Here is a 21,787-nt window from a genome sequence, read left to right on the forward strand (position 1 = left end):
TCTCCAACCATACAGGTCTTTTTGTTTCAATTCCTCAAGCCACACTCGATTCTGTCTTAGAGTTTTGCTCATGTTGTTTCTTCTTCATGAAACATCCCTTTCTACCTCCCGGCCCCAACTCTAGGTCTTATCATAGCCGCCTCCTTCCTAAGCTGTGAGCTCCTCACTGGCAAACCTGTGTCATTGTAGCCATGGTACCCAGCACATAGTGGATGTGTAATAAATGTTTGCTGAATAATATTAATAATTAAGTTACTAGATGAAGAGAACAATAGCGCAGTTTCATTTGATTGTGTGGAGCTTGGGAAGGGTACCAAAAGTTTGCAGTGATGGCTAAGGGATAAAAGGGAAGGAAATGCTGATAGGTAAAAAGTAAAAAGTTTTATTCAACAGGCTGAGAACACACCTAAAAGGCGGCCAGGCATAGTGGCTCAGGACTGTAGTCCCAGAACTTTGGGAAGCCAAGGGGAGAGGACTGCTTGATCCCAGGAGTTTGAGACCAGCCTAGACAACATGACAAGACCCTGTCTCTACAAAAAGAAAAAAGAAAAAATTTTAATTAGCTATACGTGTAATACCAGCTACTTGGGAGGCTAAGGCAGAAGGATGCTTGAGCCCGTGAGTTTGAGGCAGAAGGATGCTTGAGCCTGTGAGTTTGAGGCTACAGTGAGCCATGATCATGCTACTGCACCCCAGCATGGGTAAAAGAATAAGAGTCTGTCTCAAAAAAGAAAAGAAAATTTGTAGAGGCCTCAACCCATCAGATGGTGTCAGGGGAGAGAGCTGGATGAATAGTTACAGTGATAAAGAGTTTAAGATTTGCAGGGTGGAACTGTTCTGGTAGTGACAAAGTCCAGGGTGTGGCCATAGGAGTCCACTGAAGAGAACTGGAAGTAAAGACGCTGAGTATGAAAGGTCAGGAAACTAAGAAGCTGGGTCATTGAGTGGGTGGCCCACAAAGTCAGCAAAATCTCCCTTCTGCCCAGAAGAAGAAGTGAGACAGGTATTTAAGAAATATGGTTGGTGGAGGACAGAGATGAAAGGAGAGAAGTTGACGAGTTGGATGTCATGGACTTCAGTGGGGCAGAGGTTTTTCATAGGGGAGAAATTGTTAGAAGGGTCTTAGGGAACTGGAAGAATGTTGTTGCTAGTGCCTCCCTGTACTGGGGGCATGAAAGAATAAATAGCTTCTACTCGAAAGAAGTACAGGGGAAGTGGTAACCTCAGGGGAAAGCCAGGTTTCAGTTCAGGCTAGAAGGTGAGGGAGTTTGCAGGGTCTCTGGTTGCATGTAACAGAAACCAGCTCCAGCTATCTGTGGCCAGTAGTGAGTGATGGGTTGAGGGAGTTGGGTATCTTGGACACTTGCACAAAATGGTAGCCACAGGCCTATCATTACGGGTGAGAAGATGCTATGACGGTCCTGATGAGCTGGGAAGACACTCCAAAAAGGTGTCCACTTTAGATAGCTCTGTGAAGAAGTTAAGGAAGTAGGAGAATTCACCAACAGACAGGGGTTCAATAGGACACAAATATTAATAGAATGTCTGGGGAAGTAGAGAGAAACAGACATACAGAGAAGTATGGGGATTAGAGTGGTCTGTGGGTTCCAAGTGGTGGTATCAGGAAGGTGGTATCTACAATGGTAGATAGAGGAGGACCTACAAGCACATGATGATATTTGTCCTGTTTGTCCAGCCCCTATTTTATTCCAAATATCTGTCCGCTCCTTGATTCATCTTCACCCATTGAATTCGAGTCTTTCCTTTGTGTGTGTTTTGGGGGGGGGGAATAAGAGGGAGGGGCAGAGTCTTGCCCTGTTGCCCAGGCTGGAGTGCAGTGATGCAATCATAGCTCAGTGCAGTCTTAAACTCCTGAACTCAATCAATCCTCCTGCCTCACACTCCCGGGTAGCTGGATATACAGGGGCACCACCACACATGACTAATTTTTTAAAAAAAAATTTATAGAGATGGGAGTTTCACTGTGTTGCCCAGGCTGGTCTGGATCTCCTGGCTTCAAGCAATCTTCCCACCTTGGCTTCTCAAAGTATTGGGATTACAGGCGTGAGCCTGGCTGAATTTGAATTTCTGACTTTCTTTGCCTCATCCCTTTTCTTTGACCCAGAACATCTCTTAGAGCTTCACTGTGCCAGCAAGCCTTCTGCTACCTCCCTAAGAAGCTGCACCCTGGATTATTTCTTAAACACCCACTGTGCAGGTTGGATGCTGACCCAGCCTGCTCCACTGAGCCCTGTGAAGCCCCCACCATCTTCTAACTTACCATATTATATTGTAATATTTTTGGGTGTCTCTCTTGTGTTCTAATCTATGAGTTTCAAGAGCAGGCATCATTTCTTGTTCTTATTTACAGTCCTCCCCTGTAATGTCTAGCACATTGCTTGTGACCTAGGCAGGGATGGACTTGAATGACTGACTGAACGAATGACTGAGTGAGTGAATGGACTTTGATTTCTTATTGTCCTGTTCCTGTAGTCTAGAAATGTTGGACTCAGAGGTACCCTCTCTGGCAAGACTTTCCCATTCTTGCCCACCTTTTTATCTGATTACTGATTTCCTGGTCTTGCCAGACATAGACCATTTGCTAGGCTAAAGAAACCCAGCTTGAGCTGGGCGCGGTGGCTCAAGCCTGTAATCCCAGCACTTTGGGAGGCCAAGACGGTTGGATCACAAGGTCAGGAGATCGAGACCATCCTGGCTAACACGGTGAAACCCCGTCTCTACTAAAAAACACAAAAAACTAGCCGGGAGAGGTGGCGGGAGCCTGTAGTCCCAGCTACTCGGGAGGCTGAGGCAGGAGAATGGCGTAAACCCGGGAGGCGGAGCTTGCAGTGAGCTGAGATCCGGCCACTGCACTCCAGCCTGGATGACAGAGTGAGACTCCGTCTCAAAAAAAAAAAAAAAAAAAAGAAAAGAAACCCAGCTTGAGAGATACGCTGTCCCAATTCTTCCTGGCCTGCCTTCCCAGGGTCCTCCTAGAATATGGGTCTGAGGCATATCGAATGTTTTCTCCACTTCCTAAAATGACATCTCTATAATATAGGCTGAGTCCCCATCCCTGAACACTTGGGTTAGGGCCAGGATAACCTGGTCCATATTCTCCAGACTGATTCTTTTCCCACCTTCAACACATCTACCATTCTAACATAAGGGAAGCCCAGGTTAAGTGAACAGAGTGGCTGAGAAGTTACACGGTCATGATAATGCCTGATTTCAGGAAAGGAATTACTTCTGGAATAGCAGGGAGATGACACAAGAGCAGGCACAGGCTATGGAAGCTTCAACTGTATGGGTGATCTTTTATTTCTAAGATGGGTACATACACATTCGTGATTCCTTAAATCTCTCTCTCTCTCTCTTTTTTTTTTTTTTTTTTTTTTTTTTTTGAGATGGATTCTCACCCTGTTGCCCAGGTGGGAGTGCAATGGTGTGATCTCTGCTCATTGCAATGTCCACCTCCCTGGTATAGGTGATCCTCCTGCCTCAGCCTCCTGAGTAGCTGGGATTACAGGTGTGTGCCACTAAGCCCAGCTAATTTTTATATTTTTTTAGTAGAGATGGGGTTTCGTTATGTTGCCCAGGCTGGTCTCAAACTCCTGACCTCAAGTAATCCACCTGCCTGGGCTTCCCAAAGTGCTGGGATTACAGGCCTGAGCCACCACACCTGGTATAAACGTTTTGTAATCCTGAAACATTTCAATGACAAAGCTTAGAATGAGAGGTACTCAACTTTTGCCTTAGCAAGATGCCTGCAGGTGGACCTGGGGATAGAAACAGCAGTGGTTAATGGACTCTAGGGATTTAGGGGAATTAAATCAAAGTGTTCAGCAGAGAGAGGACAAAGGGGCAGCAGAGGGCTTCTGGGCTCAGGGCCAACATCTTGGACCACAAGGCTATAAGCTCAGTTTGACTGACTGTAAAAGCCTGTGAATCTATTGTGTTCACCGGCGAAAATCTTCAAAATAGGCAATCCCCAGCTTATTAGTTTATTTGTTGGTCTGTTGTCTGGAACTGGGAACGAGTTTTCCTATAGAAACAATATTACAAATGGTGGCTCTGCCCCAAGGCCAGCCCACAAAAGCTCACAGAACCGTAATGTACCTGAAATATTGTACTCATAATACTAAAGATCCTGACCACTATTTATAAAAGCGTTTCTGTGGGAAAGTGCATTTCGAGATTTAATGCTGGTAACACATATTCCTCAGCACTGTGAGTCCTCTGGACTCTTGACCTCACTCCCACTGTGCTGATTCTTATCAGAATGGCACCATAAGCGCTGGCACCATAAGCAGCAGGAAGGCAAGTTAGTTGCTTTCTGTTGCTACAGAATTCAAGCTGAAGTTTCAAGCAATTCATCTTCACTGAGCTGACCCCGACCCCTACCATGTACCCTGGCCTGTGATCTAAGTTTAGCCTTTTAAACACAACAAAGAGACTCTTATGCAAAACATGCCTTGTGCACCCTATCCCAAGCCGACACATAAACTCTGTCGCAGTAGGAACTCAATTTGGATGTTTCTGGAATGTCATAGATGAGCAGGAGTCTTCGTTTCATGAGGAAAATGGTCTGGAAAATTTTGGGACTAGTAAAATCCCTGAGACACTGGAAAGGGACAGCTTTTGAACAGGGGCTCGCATAATCAAGTGGAGAAGTCACCTGATGTTGACTGAAAGGAGATGAGAATGTCCTTAAGGAGGCCAGGCATGGTGGCTAACGCGTGTAATCCCAGTGCTTTGTTGGCCGAGGTGGGTGGATCACTTGAGGTCAGGATTCACAACGCCAGGAGTTTGAGACCAGCCTGGCCAACATGGTGAAACCCCGTGTCTACTAAAAATACAAAAATTAGCTGGGCATGGTGGTGCCCACCTGTAATCCCAGCTACTTGAGAAGCTGAGGCATGAGAATAGCTTGAACCCAGGAGGCAGAGGTTGCAGTGAGCCCAGATCACACCACTGCACTCTAGCCTGGGTGACAGAGCGAGGCTCTGGCAAAAAAAAAAAAAAAAAAAAAAAAAGGCCCTAAGGTTAGAACACTGGTGTCGCTGGCAAGGACAAGTATCTCTGAGTATGATACAGATACTCAAATACTCCCACTTAGAGAGTTCAGGTGGAGAACTGAAATCTGAAAGATCCACATGACATTCTGGGGGCCTAAAAACTATGATTTCTTCATAGACAAAACATCTTTTCTGTTGGCTATGAAGATTGTAACTGTAGGAAACTTTCTCACTATATCCAGAGCCCCAGACTCAGTGATAGAGGACAATGACATGTGTTGGTCCTGTTGACCTGGAGAAGTAGCAAGTATTCAAGATTAGAGGCTGGAAGAGTTGCAGAAGCTGTTGAAGGACAACATGAGTCCCTGGGACACTCAGAACTAGAGCCACTTTGGGCAGTTCAGGCTTCAGTCCCTAGTGCCACACAGGGCTTATTCTGGTAAAGCACTCTGATTGAGACTGTACCTTTCCTCTATGGTGTACAGTCTTGATGGGACTAGAAATCAAACTGCCTTGTTCTTTCCTAGCCAGGGAGCGAGGTGAACAGATTGTCCCCTTAGATTTGAATCTTGAGGCTGGGCATGGTGGCTCACACCTGTAATCCTAGCACTTCAGGAGGCCAAGGCTGATGGATTGCTTGAGCACAGGACTTCAAGACCAGCCTGAGAAACATGGCAAAAACCTGTCTGTACAAAAAAATACAAAAAAGGCCGGGCGCGGTGGCTCAAGCCTGTAATCCCAGCACTTTGGGAGGCCGAGACGGGCGGATCACGAGGTCAGGAGATCGAGACCATCCTGGCTAACACCGTGAAACCCCGTCTCTACTAAAAATACAAAAAACTAGCCGGGCGAGGTGGCGGGCGCCTGTAGTCCCAGCTACTCCGGAGGCTGAGGCAGGAGAATGGCGTAAACCCGGGAGGCGGAGCTTGCAGTGAGCTGAGATCCGGCCACTGCACTCCAGCCCGGGCTACAGAGCAAGACTCCGTCTCAAAAAAAAAAAAAAAAAAAAAAAAAATACAAAAAAATTAGCTGGGCCTGGTGGCGTGCACCTGTAGTCCCAGCTACCTGTGGTGCTGAGGTGAGAGGATCGCTTTAGCCCAGGAGGTGGTTGAGGTTGCAGTAAACCGAGATCACGCCACTGCATGGTCCCTGCGTGACAAAGTGAGGCGCTGTCTTAAAAAAAAAAAAAAAAAAAGATTTGAATCTTGAATAGCATGACCTAGACACTAAAAGCTGGTTGGCACCTATTGTTCCAGCATTGTGACCCTGGCCACCTTAACCTCTAGAGTTGCCCGGCTTCCTGTCCTCCAAGCAGACTCTCCAGCTTTCCCATGAGTCCCATCTGCTACCTATTATCCGCCCTAAAACAATTCTCTCCTACTCAAGTCATCCAGTCTGTTTCTATTTTATATGATTGAGGAACTCTAATACAGACTCTGATGGCAGAAGGTTGATAGATCAAGGAAAATCTGCCAGTACAATTTGTAAAGCAACTCAAAGCCTAAATCACCAGAAGGAATAGTTATGGCATATCATCTTCAGATACAAAAGTGACAGTTCATATCATTCAGATGTGATGAGCTCAACTTTTACCTGGTATGTTCACAATGTCAAGTTCAAACCTAAAAACCAAAAAACAAGCAAACAATAAAACCCTTTTAGCCAGGCACAGTGGCTCACGCCTGTAATCCCAGCACTTTGGGAGGCCGAAGCAGGCAAATCACTTGAGACCAGGAGTTCAAGACCAGCTTAGCCAACATGGTGAAACCCCGTCTCCACTAAAAATACAAAACGTTAGCAGGGCATGGTGACTCGTGCCTGTGATCCCAGCTGCTTGGGAGGCCTAGGCAGGGGAATTGCTTGAACCTGGGAGGTGGAAGTTGCAGTGTGCTGAAATCATGCTACTGCACTCCAGCCTGCATGATAGAGCAAGACTCTGTCTCAAAAAAAAAAAAAAAAAAATTAGCTGGGCATGGTGGTATGTGCCTATAGTCCTGGCTACTTGGGAGGCTGAGGTGAGAGGATGGGTTGAGCCCAAGAATTTGAAGTTACAGTGAGCTATGATCACACCACTGCAGTCTAGCCTGAACAACAGAGTGAGGCCTCATCTCTAAAAATAATTTTTTTATTTTTTATTTTATTTTTTACCTGAGAAGGCAAAGATGGGTGGGTAGAAGGAAGGTTAATGTAAATATTATTCCAGGAACAGGTTACGAATTCCTAGCTCTGCATCGTGCAGTTTACTCTGATGACATGATAAATATGTTGGCTGCATTCAATGGTAACTATGGTTTTGTCTCATTTATTTTGGGAAATAAATATATTCATTTATATTAATAGAAAGATTTTTAGGAAAACAGGCAAATTGCAATGCCATTCCTTTGTTATCATTTAAAATAACTGAGTTAAGATTCAATGGTAGTTTAAAAATAACAATGGAGAAAAATGTGTCTGGAAATGGCCAGTTGGCCAAATGAAGTGAAGTATGTTTCAATTCAACTAGTTGGCATTTTCTTTTTTTTTCTCTCTCTCTTTTTTTTTTTTTTTTTTTTTCTGAGACAGAGTCTTGTTCTTGTCACCCGGGCTGGAATGCAATGGTGTGATCTCAGCTCACTACAACCTTTGCCTACTGGTTTTAAGCGATTCTCCTGCATCAGCCTCCCAAGTAGCTGGGATTACAGACCTGCACCACCATGCCCAGCTAATTTTGTAGGCATTTTCTATTTGCTCCATGATTAGCAGACTGGGTGGTAGAGCTTGTCTGAGAAAGGGCAGGCTACTTTATCCATCAATGCCTGGTGCAAAGAGCTGCCATCTGCTGCCCCGATGATCATCTGGGCCTCAGGCTATGGGACAGCCTGATCCTCGGCCCAGGGAGCAGCCTGGTCCTTAGTCACAGGACATATTTCCCATCCCAGGGGAGCTCAGGTTTGTGGGTTCCACTCTTGAGATCTAAACAACAATGGACTCAGGGGGCTCAGGCAGCTTTCTCTGGTCCAGTTGGTCTCTCTTCCACCTGAGTTGAGGCCACTGCAGCATAGATAAAAACTAGGGACACTCAGTGTGCGTGCTGCCTGTCGATTCCTGTCTTCCACTGGACGCCCAGGACTCAAGCTTGTCCTGGAAACACCCCCCTCCTTCTCCCCTTTGCCATATTTCTGCCATCATCATAGCCTGTGCTTTCCCTCACCCTGACCCCCAACCAAACCCTATCTCACCCATGACCTCTGTTTCCAGAATTCTGGCTCAGCATGAGTTGGAGCAAAGTGCTTTTAGACACAGAAGTGAAGCAGCTTCCCTGTTATGTAAATGGGACCATACAGTAGATCTGGTGCCATGTGACAACCCTCCCCATATATTCCCTTCAGATGCAGAGGCAGAGGCAGAGGCAGAGACCTTAAGCAGTTGTCATTGACCCCCTCCTTTTTGTGACAGTTTTAATCAGCCTCTCCACCTCCTTCTTCCCAGACCCAGTGCCCTTTGTGATAAAGAAAGGGTACAGGCCTGGGATGCGGGAGGTGGAGAGGTTGATTAAAGAGGCTTTCTGCCTCTACAGAATTACCACTTCTGAGCCCTTCATCTGAGATCTCTGTCTGCTCGGATTTCTAACTTCTGGCACAGGTCTTTACAAAATAAAAACTTCAAGGAGCCTACAACTTACCCAGATTTGGAAGGAAAATGAGAGAAAAACTGCCTTATAGATTGGTAAGTCTAAATCATGGCATCACCTTTTGCCTATGTAGTGTCTCAGTCACTTAAGGAACAGCATCGTGTGTGACTCTGGGGAGGTCATATGTACCTGCACAATCTCCTGAAATACTTTCCCAATTTGACATAAGCCCAGGAGCCAGGTTCTTTGACCACTGGCCGTAGTGTCACTCCAAGCCAATCCCAAGAAATGGGCTACAGATCCCCATGGTTATCTACATGATGGCCGTAAACTTTGTACCCACCTGGGTACACCAAAGGCACTGAACTATTCCTGGGATTCTTACAGCCTTCTGCTTTCACTAAACCAAAATTTACCTTCTCAAAAGGAAGAAGTTTCCCTCAGTTACAGAGTTAGATAAAGCACTCTAGCAGTTGAAGACTTGCTTGTCTCTTTCCCGACTTTGACTTACCCGGACGCAAAAAGCCCTACGCCATTGAAACCAACACCTTTAACAGTGCAGTGGGGTCATATGGTCCCAAGATAAGTGATCCGTGGCTCAGGCAACAGTCAGTCTCTGCAGAGGAAGCTAGCCTGGTTGATATCAACTAACTGACATAAGAATGAGAATCGGCCAGGCACAGTGGCTCATGCCTGTAATCCCAGCACTTTGGGAGGCCGAGGTGGGCAGATCATGAGGTCAGGAGATCCAGGCCATCCTGGTTAACACGGTGAAACCCCATTTCTACTAAAAATACAAAAAAATTAGCCAGGCGTAGTGGCAGGCGCCTGTAGTCCCAGCTACTCGGGAGGCTGAGGCAGGAGAATGGCGTGAACCTGGGAGGCGGAGCTTGCAATGAGCCAAGATGGTGCCACTGCACTCCAGCCTGGGTGACAGAGCAAGACTCCTTCTCAAAAAAAAACCAAACAAAACAAAAGAATGGGAATCATTTATCATTTACCATGGCCACCTTCATGGTCTGGAAGCATCATCTCCAGGTATCCAGCATAATGTGTTTGGAACATTAGAGCCTGATGCTGTTCAGACAAACCTAGATGAACACTTAAGTGTTTGGATTGTACTATCTCATAAGCTAGGCAGTGAAATGGCCAGGTGACTTTTCTATTTCAAAATACTGGGGAGTAGAGGAAACATTTCTATTCTTGGAAATCCTCCTGTAGCTACAATAAATAAAAGCGAAATCCAAATGTCTGAGGTTCACGGTGCCTAGCACAGGCACCTAGCATAGAGCTAGAGACCCCCAGGAGTAAGTCAGGGACACACCATGAGGCCTCTTTACCCAGACCAGTGGCTGTTTTTCCACAAGCAGGGAGCCCTGTCACAAGTACTTTGCCTTTCCGTAAGAGTACTGTAATTCTCACCTCATATACCTCAGAAGGAAACCCTGCTGATTTAAAGCATTAAATATAAGAAGATAACATCTTAAAATACTAGATGAAAATGTGATAAATATTCATCTTGTCTCTTAAAGAAAAACCTTGTAATCACTAAATCAATAGAAAAAAAAAATGCCAAAATAAACAAATTCAGCTACATAAAAGAAATATATTAGCTACAGCAAGTTATCATAATAAAAATAAATGCTGGTCGGGTGTGGTGGCTCACGCCTGTAATCCCAGCACTCTAGGAGGCTGAGGCACACAGATCACTTGAGATCAGAAGTTCAAGACCAGCCTGGCCAACATTGTGAAACTCTGTCTCTACTAAATTTACAAAAATTAGCCGGGCGTGGAGGTGTGTGCCTGTAACCCCAGCTACTTGGGAGGCTGAGGCAGCAGAATCGCTTGAACCTGGGAGGCAGAGGTTGCAATGAGCCGAGATTGCACCACTGCACTCCAGCCTGGGTGACAGAACAAGACCCCATCTCAATAAATAAATGCCAATAATTAATATGAAACAAGGTTAATATGTTTTCAAGTATTTATTTTAAATAAAATAAAATAAATAAAATAAAGACTTTAAAATATATTTTCTTATGCATTTAAATAAATTCATAAAAAAAGCACTGTGATTCAAGTTTAGAAAAATAGGTAAGACATGGGCTGGGCGCGATGGCTTATGCCTGTAATCCCAGCATTTTGGGAGGCTGAGGCGGGCAGATCACCTGAGGTCAGGAGTTCAAGACCAAGCTAATCAACATGGAGAAACCTCGTCTCTACTAAAAGTACAAAAATTAGCCAGGCATGTTGGTGCACACCTATAATCCCAGCTACTAAGGAGGCTGAGGCAGGAGAATTGCTTGAACCAGCCAGTGGAGGTTTCAGTGAGCTGAGATCACACTACTGTACTGCAACCTGGGCGACAGAGCAAGATTGCATCTGAAAAAAAAAAATGCTCAGACTCTTTGAACTACTAATTTTATTTTAAGAATCTAATCAGAGGCTGGGCACAGTGGCTCACACCTGTAATCCCAGCACTTTGGGAGGCCAAGGCAGGTGGATCACCTAAGGTCGGGAGTTCGAGACCAGCCAGACCAACACGGAGAAACCCTGTCGCTACTAAAACTACAAAATTACCCAGGTGTGGTGGCATGTGCCTGTAATCCCAGCTACTTGGGAGGCTGAGGCAAGAGAATCACTTGAACCTGGGAGGCAGAGGTTGTGGTGAGCTGAGATTGTGCCATTGCACTCCAGCCTGGGCAACAAGAGGGAAAATTCCTCTCAAAAAAAAAAAAAAAATCTAATCAGAAATGTGAACGTAGTTTTATGCACAGAAGTGTTTATCATAGTGTAATTTAGAATTGGAAACAACCTAAATATTCAACAATGGTGAAAGCATTACAGTAATTTATGATATATATAGATGAAATTCATGGCTCCCATATGCAGTCATTAAAAATAATTTTGTTACATAAAGATACTTATGAGACAATGGTAGGTGTAAAAGGCAAAATGGGGTCAGGCTCAGGGGCTCATGCCTGTAATCCCAGCACTTTGGGAGGCCAAGGCGGGTGCATCACTTGAAGTCGGGAGTTCAAGACCAGCCTGACCAACATATAGAAACCCCGTCTCTACTAAAAATACAAAATTAGCTGGGCGTGGTGGCAGGGCCTGTAATCGCAGCTACTCAGGAGGCTGAGGCAGGAGAATGGCTTGAACCAGGGAGGCGGAGGTTGCAGTGAGCCGAGATTGCGCCATTGACTCCAGCCTGGGCAACAAGAGCAAAACTCTGTGTCAAAAAAAAAAAAAAAAAAAAAGGGAAAATAGCAAACTGAATAAATCAAAACTATATTTTAAAAATAAAATTAAAAGACAAATTAAAGTTTGCACACAGTGGCTCATGCCTGCAATCCCAGCACTTTAGGAGGCTGAGGCAGGAAGATCCCTTGAGACCAGCCTGGGCAACATAGCAAGACCCCATCTCTTAAAAAAAAAGACCAATAAAATTGATGGTAGCAGAAATAATTTTTTTGTTTTATTCTTTATCCTTTTCTATATTTTTGCAGCCCAATAAATGTTTTTTAAAATCACCTCTGAACTTTTACTAGTAGTGCTTCTTTTTCTACAACTTTATACCATCATGAAATTTCTGATGGTGCACAAAAACCTGCAGTTTATATAAGTGACAAATCATTTTTACTCATTAGATAATTGCATATTAAGTGACTTTGTGTTTTAATATATATTATCTTAGAGGATAACTGAGTTAATCAGTAGAGTTTACTTTGGACTGAAATAATAATTGTACAGTTTAGTCTGAATGGCTTCAACACTTTGAGCAGACCCCTCCCAGATAACAGCCTGCAGGACAGATGCCCTGCCAAAGGCCCCTGGCCTCTGCTACCTTTGTCTTGGGTCATATCTCTGGGCTCCATCCTTTATCTCACTCTCTTGGCCATGTCTGACTTCTATATAGGTTCTTCAACTCAAATCAGGTTCCTAATATCCCCAGCACTCTTGTATTGATGTCTTAACACTTCCCTGCTTCTAGCCGGGTGCGGTGGCTCATGCCTGTAATCCCAGCACTTTGGGAGGCCGAGGTGGGCAGATCACCTGAGGTCAGGAGTTCGAGACCAGCCTGACCAACATGGCGAAACCCAGTCTCTACTAAAAATACAAAATTAGCCAAGAGTGGTGGTGCATGCCTGTAATCCCAGCTACTCGGGAGACTGAGGCAGGAGAATTGCTTGAACCCAGAAGGCGGAGGTTGCAGTGAGCTGAGATCATGCCACTGCACTCCAGCCTGGGCAACAAGAATGAAACTCTGTCTCAAAACAAAAAACAAAAACAAACAAACAAAAAGATCAGTTCCCAGAGATTTCCTGAGGCTCTGTGTTTGCTTAGATTCTTGTTCCAGGTCTCCAGAGTTCCTGCCTGGCATGGCTCCCCCAATAAGCTAGTAAAGCACCTGCTCCTTCATTGGTTCTCCTTCCTTACCCTAGCTCAGCTGGCTCTCCAAGAACAGTCTTCTAGGCCAGTTGAGAATGTGTCTGGGCCAGCTCCCCATCCTGAGGATCTGGCACCCTCCGGTGGCCATGGGTGGGTGCGCCTAGCCTAGCGGTGAGTTTCAGTGCTAGGGCCTGCTAAAATGTCCCCAGGCGTATTAGCACCCTCCAGTGACAGCTTAATGGAGCTACTTCAGAGAGCTGCTATCAGATCCTGACATGCCTTACTTCTGCAGGGTCCCTCGTAATTCAATTCACCTCCTGCAAACTTGCTGATGTATCAAGATAGACTAAGATCTACATTCTTAAAGGAGAAGCCTTTTGAGGTTTTGCATTTGACAGGAAAGTCGTAAGTACTAACTTGAATACCAGATACTAAGCCAAATGCTTTATAAACATTATCATAAATAATCTTCACAACAACCCTGGAAGGTAGGGACCTTTTTTTTTTTTTTTTTTTTTTTTTTTTTTTTTTTTTTGAGACGGAGTCTCGCTGTGTCGCCCAGGCTGGAGTGCAGTGGCGCGATCTCGGCTCACTGCAAGCTCCGCCTCCCGGGTTCACGCCATTCTCCTGCCTCAGCCTCCGAGTAGCTGGGACTACAGGCGCCCGCCACCACGCCCAGCTAGTTTTTTGTATTTTTAGTAGAGACGGGGTTTCACCGTGTTAGCCAGGATGGTCTTGATCTCCTGACCTCGTGATCCACCCGCCTCGGCCTCCCAAAGTGCTGGGATTATAGGCTTGAGCCACCGCGCCCGGCCATGGGACCTATTTTTAATCTCCATCCTCTAGAACAGGAAATCAAGGCTCATGGGGTTGAGGGGCGGTTATATAGAAGTCAAGGTTAAGCTGAAAGGTCAACAGTTCCCTGTTAGTTGATGGCTAAGCTTGGATTTAAAACCAGCTCAACCTGACTCAGGTTCTAAGCTTTACTAAGCCATACAGTCTCTTTAGGACACTGGGATGCTCTCAAAGATCTTCATATATATAGAAGAAGTTAGTCTGTACGAAGAAGAAAGATTTTTTTTTTTTCCCCGAAGATGGAGTCTTGCCCTGTTGCCAGGCTGGAGTGCAGTGGCACAATCTCAGCTGTCTGCAAGCTCTGCCTCCCGGGTTCAAGCAATTCCCCTGCCTCAGCCTCCCGAGTAGCTGGGACTACAGGAGTGCGCCACCACACCTGGCGAATTTTTTGTATTTGAGTAGAGACGGGGTTTCACCATGGTTTCACCATGGTCTCAATTTCCTGACCTCGTGATCTGCCCACCTCAGCCTCCCAAAGTGTTGGGATTACAGGTGTGAGCCATCACACTCGGCCTAATTTTTGTATTTTTAGTAGAGATGGGGTTTTACCATGTTAACCAGGCTGGTCTCCAACTCCTGACCTCGTGATCTACCTGCCATGGCCTCCCAAAGTACTGGGATTACAGGCGTGAGCCACTGCCCCCAGCCAAGAAAGAAATTTTCAAAACTGGGCATGGTGGCGCACACCTGTAGTCCCAAGGTGCATGAAAGGCTGAGGCAGGAGGATCCCTTGAGCCCAGGAGCTGGAGGCTGCAGTGAGCTATGCTGAGTGCCACTGCACTCCAGCCTGGGTGATAGAGTGAGACCCTGTCTCTAAAGACAAAGCAAAACAACAACAAACTAAACTTATACAAAATATGTAAAGAGAAGCAGAGACAAGAGATAGAACTAGAGTCCTAACAGGGCTTGAGCTCTTGGTTGTAGTTATTCCTGAGGCCCAGGAATACCATTGTCCTTTTCCAGACTTGGTTGTTACATCAGATACTCCAGCCCTTCCAATAAATTCCCCTTTGTAGACCAGTTTGATGTGGCTTTCTGCCACTTGTAATGTAAGAGCCCTACTAAAACAGGAAAGAAGTAGGGGACTTTGGAATATAGTCTACGTACTAACACCCACAGCAGCATTAGACAGGATACTGATGATCCACAGTCTGATCCACACTGTGTTATTTTGGTTGCAAGAAACAGTCAGTCAATTTACTAGAGACAAGTTACTCATTACTCAGAGACAATTCAAAAGGATGGTTCATAGGAAAAACAAATGTGTACCACACCCTGAGTCAACTGAACCTCGTAGTGTTGGAAAGAATTGGAACTGCAGCAGTAGCACTAGGGAACAGCCACTGCCTCCTTTCTCCTGGGCTTTTTTTTTTTTTTTTTTAGATGGAATTTTATTTTGCTCTTGTTGCCCAGGCTGGAGTGCAATGGCACAATCTCAGCTCACTGCAACCACCGCCTCCCGGGTTCAAGCAATTATCCTGCTTCAGCCTCCCAAGTAGCTGAGATTGCAGGCATGTGCCACCACGCCCAGCCAATTTTTAAAATTTATTTAGTAGAGACAGAATTTTACCATGTTGGTCAGGCTGGTCTTGAACTCCTGACCTCAGGTGATCCACCTACTTCGGCCTCCCAAAGTGCTGGGATTACAGGCCTGAGCCACCCTACCTGGCCCTCTCAGGGCTTTTTGACCTCTCATTCAATCAGCACCACCCTCTCTGGACCAGCCTTTTCAGCTTACTCCTCTTGTCCCTGGCTGGAAAAAAAAAAAAGCCACTCTAGCTCCTGAAGCTCTGTGGCTTTCCAGTTTCAGCTCATACCAAAATCAAAGCTTTCCTTTGTGACACTTTATTGGGAGTTCCCAAGAGGGAAGATTTAACTTCTGCTTAACTTTTTAAACCAAAGCCCAAGAGGCATAGGTCACTGGATACAGCTTAAGGCCACATCCTTGGACCAGGTGACCAATTAGCTGCAGTCATGGTCATGTGGCCCATTGCACACTAAGTAAGTTGAGTCGGTAGGGATTTTACTCCAAAAGGACATGGGGAGGGCCAGTAATAATTGGCATCTCTAATCAAGCCTACTTAATTGTAATTTGAACTCTTGCCAGTAAGAAAAATTAAACACGTTGTAAACATGGGCAACCTATTCCCCAAAGACCCTCTCTAATTATCTAGTTGGCAAGAGGACTCACCTTCTGGTGCTTGTAGGCATGTGTGCATCCTCTAACTCAAAGTGCACCTTCTTCAAGTCCCCAGTCTCGCCTGCACCTGCCTTAAACACTGTGCAGTGAGCTAGACTATTCCACTCACTTGGGAGTCTATTAATTTTCTTCTCCCCTTAACCACACTAAAGACTTTGCTTAGTAAAGCATTTTGAAGATTTAGAAAGTGACTGCTCAGTCTGCTTAGGATTTATATCCCAAACAGATGTGCCAAGAAGTCATAGGAATCAAACTGCTATTCTGTGAGTAGAATAATATATTAACTTGCCTTTTAGTAGTTTCGATTACACAGCTGTACAAATTGCAATGGAGTCTTCATAGCTAAAGTTGCTTTTATCAAAAGCACATTGCTTCTTCAGGGTGGAGGCTATAGCATAGCAGGCACCTGGGGGGACATGCAGGCATCCTTATAAAATACTGCTCATTACTTGGAATAAAATCTTCTAGGTAATTGAGATATGGTAGTACTGAATTCACCTTGAGGAATCCTCTGCACTTCATCATCACTGAACTGTATATTATTTCACAGTGAAAATAAGGAGTTCCTCAATAATGGCATAAATATCTGACACTTTGGTTTAGTATTCTCGGCTGTCAAATTGGGATATTGATACCCATCTTATAGGGTTGTTGTAAGGAGCCAATGAGACAATGTTTATAAAGAGTTTAGCGGCCAGGCCTGGTGGCTCACACCTGTAATCCCAGCACTTTGAGAGGCTGAGGCAGGTGGATATGAGGTCAGGAGATTGAGACCATCCTGGCCAACATGGTGAAACCCTGTCTCTACTGAAAATACAAAACTTAGCTGTGTGTGGTGGCATGCACCTGTAGTCCCAGCTACTCAGGAAGCTGAGGCAGAAGAATCTCTTGAACCCAGAGGTGGAGGCTGCAGTGAGCCGAGATTGTGCGACTGCACTCCAGCCTGGCGATAGAGCAAGACTTCGTATGAAAAAAAAAATTATGCTGGGTGCTGTGGCTCATGCCAGTAATGCCAGCACTTTGGGAGGGTGAGGCGGGCGGATCACAAGGTCAGGAGATTGAGACCATCCTGGCTAACGTGGAGAAACCCCGTCTCCAGTAAAAATACAAAAATTAGCCGGGTGTGGTGGTGGTCGCCTGTAGTCCCAGCTACTAGGGGGCGCTGAGGTAGGAGAATGGTGTGAACCCGGGAGGCGGAGGTTGCAGTGAGCCGAGATCGTGCCACTGCATTCCAGCCTGGGCAACAGAGAGAGACTCTATCTCAAAAAAAAAAAAAAAAAAAAAAAAAAAAAAAAAAAAAAGTATACTAAAGGAAGAATCCTCCACAACCTTTATCCAAGAATTGCTACTTGGCTAGAAATATTGTGTGAACATCTATTTTTGGCAACCTGGAAAGCTGGATTAAGGGCCCATTAGCTATGATATATTAAATCCTGATTTGAATTACAACTAACATACACTTTTAATTTTTTCTGGAGTTTCATGACAGGGGCTAAAAATTTTTTAAAAAGTGAATTCAAACAAGAACAGGAAACAATAAGCATAAAAGCCAGAAAGGCCAGTACCAGCCAGTACCAGTCCTAGAACAAGGAGACTAAGCTTGGAAGTGCACTGCAAGGTGTGGCAATTGCACCTGAGTTATTGAGCCTGATTCTGCAAAGGGAGCTTCAGAGATCCCTGATCAATTGTATCCCAGAGCTTCCTACAGAAACAAATGCAAGTACTCTCTGGAGGAAAGCAACTCTCAATGCGTGTCCTTGGGGTTTCCACAATTAAGTTAAATAAAATATGAGCTCACAAGTAAAAAAAACATAACTGGAATCACTAGCTGGGCACAGTGGCTCACACCTGTAATCCTAGCACTTTGGGAGGCCAAGGAGGGTGGATTATGAGGTCAGGAGTTCGAGACGAGCCTGGCCAACATACTGAAACTCTGTCTCTACTGAAAATACAAAAAAAATTAGCCGGGCATCATAGCGCATGCCTGTAATCGCAGCTACTTGGGAGGCTGAGGCAGGAGAATCGCTTGAAACTGGGAGGCGGAGGTTGCCGTGAGCCGAGGTCACGCTATTGCACTCCAGCCTGGGTGACTCCATCTCAAAAACAAATAAATAAATAAAAATCATCAGCACATAAGACACCATGAGTTAGGATTAATAGAAATAACAAACAATAAATTTATATCTGTAAGAACTGAAGAATTGGAATCAGAACTGTCATACACAGATTATTAAGTAAGCTTTTACGAACAACTTAAAGAAACAAAATATGCAATGAAATAGAGAAAGAAGCAAGGAACTATTAAAATGACCAGAAAAATTAGAAAAAGAACCAAATAGAACTTTTAGGCTCCATATATATAGATTTTGAAATTAGCAACTCAGTGAATGTGTTAAAAATAGAATAAAAATAGCTAAAGACAGAATTAGTGACCTGGAAGCTATTTCTGAGGAAATCACCCAAAATGCAGCACCAAGAGTTAAAAGGCATGGAAGGCAGAACAAAATTTAACGTATGTCTAATTAGAGTTTCAGAGGGAAAGAATAGATAGGAAAAATGCAATATTGAGAAGTATCAGTTCAAAAATTTTCCTGAGGCCAGGTGCAGGGGCTCATGCCTATAATCCCAGCTCTTTGGGAGGCTGAGGCAGTTGGACCACCTAAGGTCAGGAGCTCAAGATGAGCCTGACCAACATGGTGAAACCCCGTCTCTACTAAAAATACAAAAATTAGCTGGATGTGGTGGCTGACACCTGTAATCCCAGCTACTAAGGAGGCTAAGGCAAGAGAATTGATTGAAGCCAGGAGGCAGAGGTTGCAGTGAGCCGAGATCATGCCACTGCACTCCAGCCTGGGTGACAGAGTGAGACTCCATCTCCAAAGAAAAAATTTGCTGACCTGATTAAAGATGAATCCATGGATAGAGAAAGCACAGCACATATCAAGAATGACACAGAACTCCACACCTAGACATGATAAAACATCACCAATGCCAAAAATTAAGACCTTAAAAGGGTTGGGCACAGTGGCTCACGCCTGTAATCCCAGCACTTTGGGAGGCCGAGGCAGGTAGATCACGAGGCCAGGAGATCGAGACCATCCTGGCTAACATGGTGAAACTCCGTCTCTACTGAAAACACACAAAAAAAATTAGCCATGCCCGGTGGCGGGAGCCTGTGGTCCCAGTTACTCGGGAGGCTGAGGCAGGAGAACGGTGTGAACCCGAGAGGCAGAGCTTGCAGTGAGCTGAGATCGCACCACTGCACTCCAGCCTGGGTGATAGAGCGAGACTCCATCTCAAAAAAAATCAAAAAACAAACAAACAAAAAAAGACCTTAAAAGTCCCAGAGAAAAAAAGCCAGAGCACTTAAAAAGAACAAAGAAGCTGCCAGAAGACTTTTTTTTTAAAGGAAACATAACAATAGTTATATTAATGCTCACAACAGCCCTATGTAGTATTTACTATTATTGTTTCTATTTTAAGATAAGGAAACTGGCTGAGAGAGAAAGCCCAAGATCCTACAGATACACAGCAACAAGGATATAGCTTAGAAATACAATGTTGAGAGGAAAAAGCAGGTAACAAAACACTGCTTCAGCCATATGTAACAAAGTGGATGAATCTTAGAAACATTGCTAAGTGAAAAAAGCAGATGGCATGAGATTACATACAGAGTATCATTTTTATAATGCTCACAAACAAAACTAAATAATATATTGGTTAGAAATACTGACATGCAGCAGGGCATGGTGGCTCACACCTGTAATCCTAGCATTTTGGGAGGCTGAGGTGGGCAGATCACCTGAGGTTGGGGGTTAAGACCAGCCTGGCCAACATGGTAAAACCCCATCTCTACTAAAAAACACAAAAAAATTACCTGGGTGCAGTGGTGTGCACCTGTAATTCCAGATACTTGGGAGGCTGAGGCAGGATAATTGCTTGAACCCAGGAGGCCGAGGTAGCAGTGAACCCAGCACCACTGCACTCTAGCCTGGGCGACAGAGTGAGACTTCATTCCCCCCAAAACAAAAGAAAGAAAGAAAAGAAAAAAGAAATACTGACATGCATGATTAAATTACTTTTAAAATGCAAGAGTGAGGCCAGGCACAGTGGCTCACGCCTGTAATCCCAGCACTTTTGGAGGCTCAGGTAGGCAGATCACTTGAGGTCAGGAGTTTGAGACCAGCCTGCTCAACATGGTGAAATCCCCTCCCTACTAAAAATACAAAAATTAGCTGGGCGTGGTGGCACAAACCTGTAATTCCAGCTACTAAGGAGAATGAGGCAAGATAATTGCTTGAACCCGGGAGATGGAGGTTGTAGTGAGCTGAGATTGCACCACTGCACTGAATCTGGGAGACAGAGAAGGAACTTGTCTCTCTCTCTCTCTCTCTCTCTCTCTCTCTCTCTCTCTCTCTCTCTCTCACACACACACACACACACACACACACACACACACAGAGCAAGAGTGAAATACTCAAAATTCAGGATAGTGGTTACCTCTTGGGAAGGGGGATAGAGGAGTGGGATAGGGAGAAGAACAAGGTACAAAGGCAAAAGTAATGTTCTAGTTCTTAGACTGGGTGGCAGGGAACAGGGACTCATTTTATTATATTTCACATTCATACATCACCTGTATTCTTTCATATGCATCAAATGTCACATAAAAAAATAAAATAAAATAAGGCTGGTGCGGTGGCTCACACCTGTAATCCCAGCACTTTGGGAGGCTAAGGCGGGCAGATCACCTGAGTTCGAGACCAGCCTGACCAACATGAAGAAACCCCTTTTCTACTAAAAATACAAAAATTAGCCGGGCATGGCGGCATATGCCTGTAATCCGAGCTTCTCGGGAGGCTGAGGCAGGAGAATCTCTTGAACCCGGGAGGTGGAGGTTGCAGTGAGCCAAAGTCATGCCATTGCACTCCAGCCTGGGCAACAAGAGCGAAACTCCATCTCAAAGAAAAGAAAAGAAAGAAACTACCAAATGACTAATTTTAACTGGATTCCTAAAACATACATTTGAAAACACTGGTTCATCCTTCTGATTGATGGTTGGAGGATATAATCAGACTCTAAAACTTAACTGCCAATTTTTTGTAGCAAATCTTGAAAAGGCTTGCTACATAATTTTTTTCTACAAAATTATTAAAAGCTTTATTTACTATTGGAATCATTCAACAAAAAGCAACAGCAAATGAGCCTGAAAAAGGAGCTAACCAATTACTACCTAGGGTTGTCAAGAGCACTGATAAACTCTGGTTACATTTCCTTTTTTTTGATTAGTTGAAGACAATGATGCAAATCATTGCTGGCCTGGGATTTTAAATCACTGCTCTTGTATGTTTTCCCCAAATGGAACAGTCTATTCATACAGCTTTAATAACAGGTATGCTATTCATATCATTTGAATGGGTATCTTCAAGTTTGTATTCCAGATGGCAAAAAAGAAAAACATTCTACATAGAAAAAAATATATTTATAGGACAACTGCATTAGGAATAATTTGTTTCATTTTTGCATTTGGCGTCATGTAATTAAAGTTGGTAATAAATGAAAAAAATCGGTGTCATTTTTGGTTACTGTCCTGCCAAAATATTGCAAAAAATCAAATTAAAAACATATAAGAAAATTGTTTTCTTTTGGCAGTAGGATTATAAATAATTTCACTTTTCGGCCAGGCACGGTGGCTCACACCTGTAATCCCAGCACTCT

General features: G+C 44.5%; 1 long non-coding RNA gene across 3 annotated transcripts in view; it reads right to left on the reverse strand.

The window, feature by feature from the left end:
- Nucleotides 1-21,787, reverse strand: part of LOC105476847 (uncharacterized) — a 161,741-nt gene that overhangs the window by 29,202 nt on the left and 110,752 nt on the right. For all 3 annotated transcript variants that reach the window (XR_011615685.1, XR_011615684.1, XR_011615686.1), the window contains one exon: nucleotides 16,362-16,478. This is a non-coding gene — a long non-coding RNA (uncharacterized lncRNA). The remainder of the gene's footprint in view (nucleotides 1-16,361; nucleotides 16,479-21,787) is intronic.

The sequence above is a fragment of the Macaca nemestrina genome, chromosome 17 (genome assembly GCF_043159975.1).
Source record: "Macaca nemestrina isolate mMacNem1 chromosome 17, mMacNem.hap1, whole genome shotgun sequence".
Lineage (NCBI taxonomy): Eukaryota > Metazoa > Chordata > Mammalia > Primates > Cercopithecidae > Macaca > Macaca nemestrina.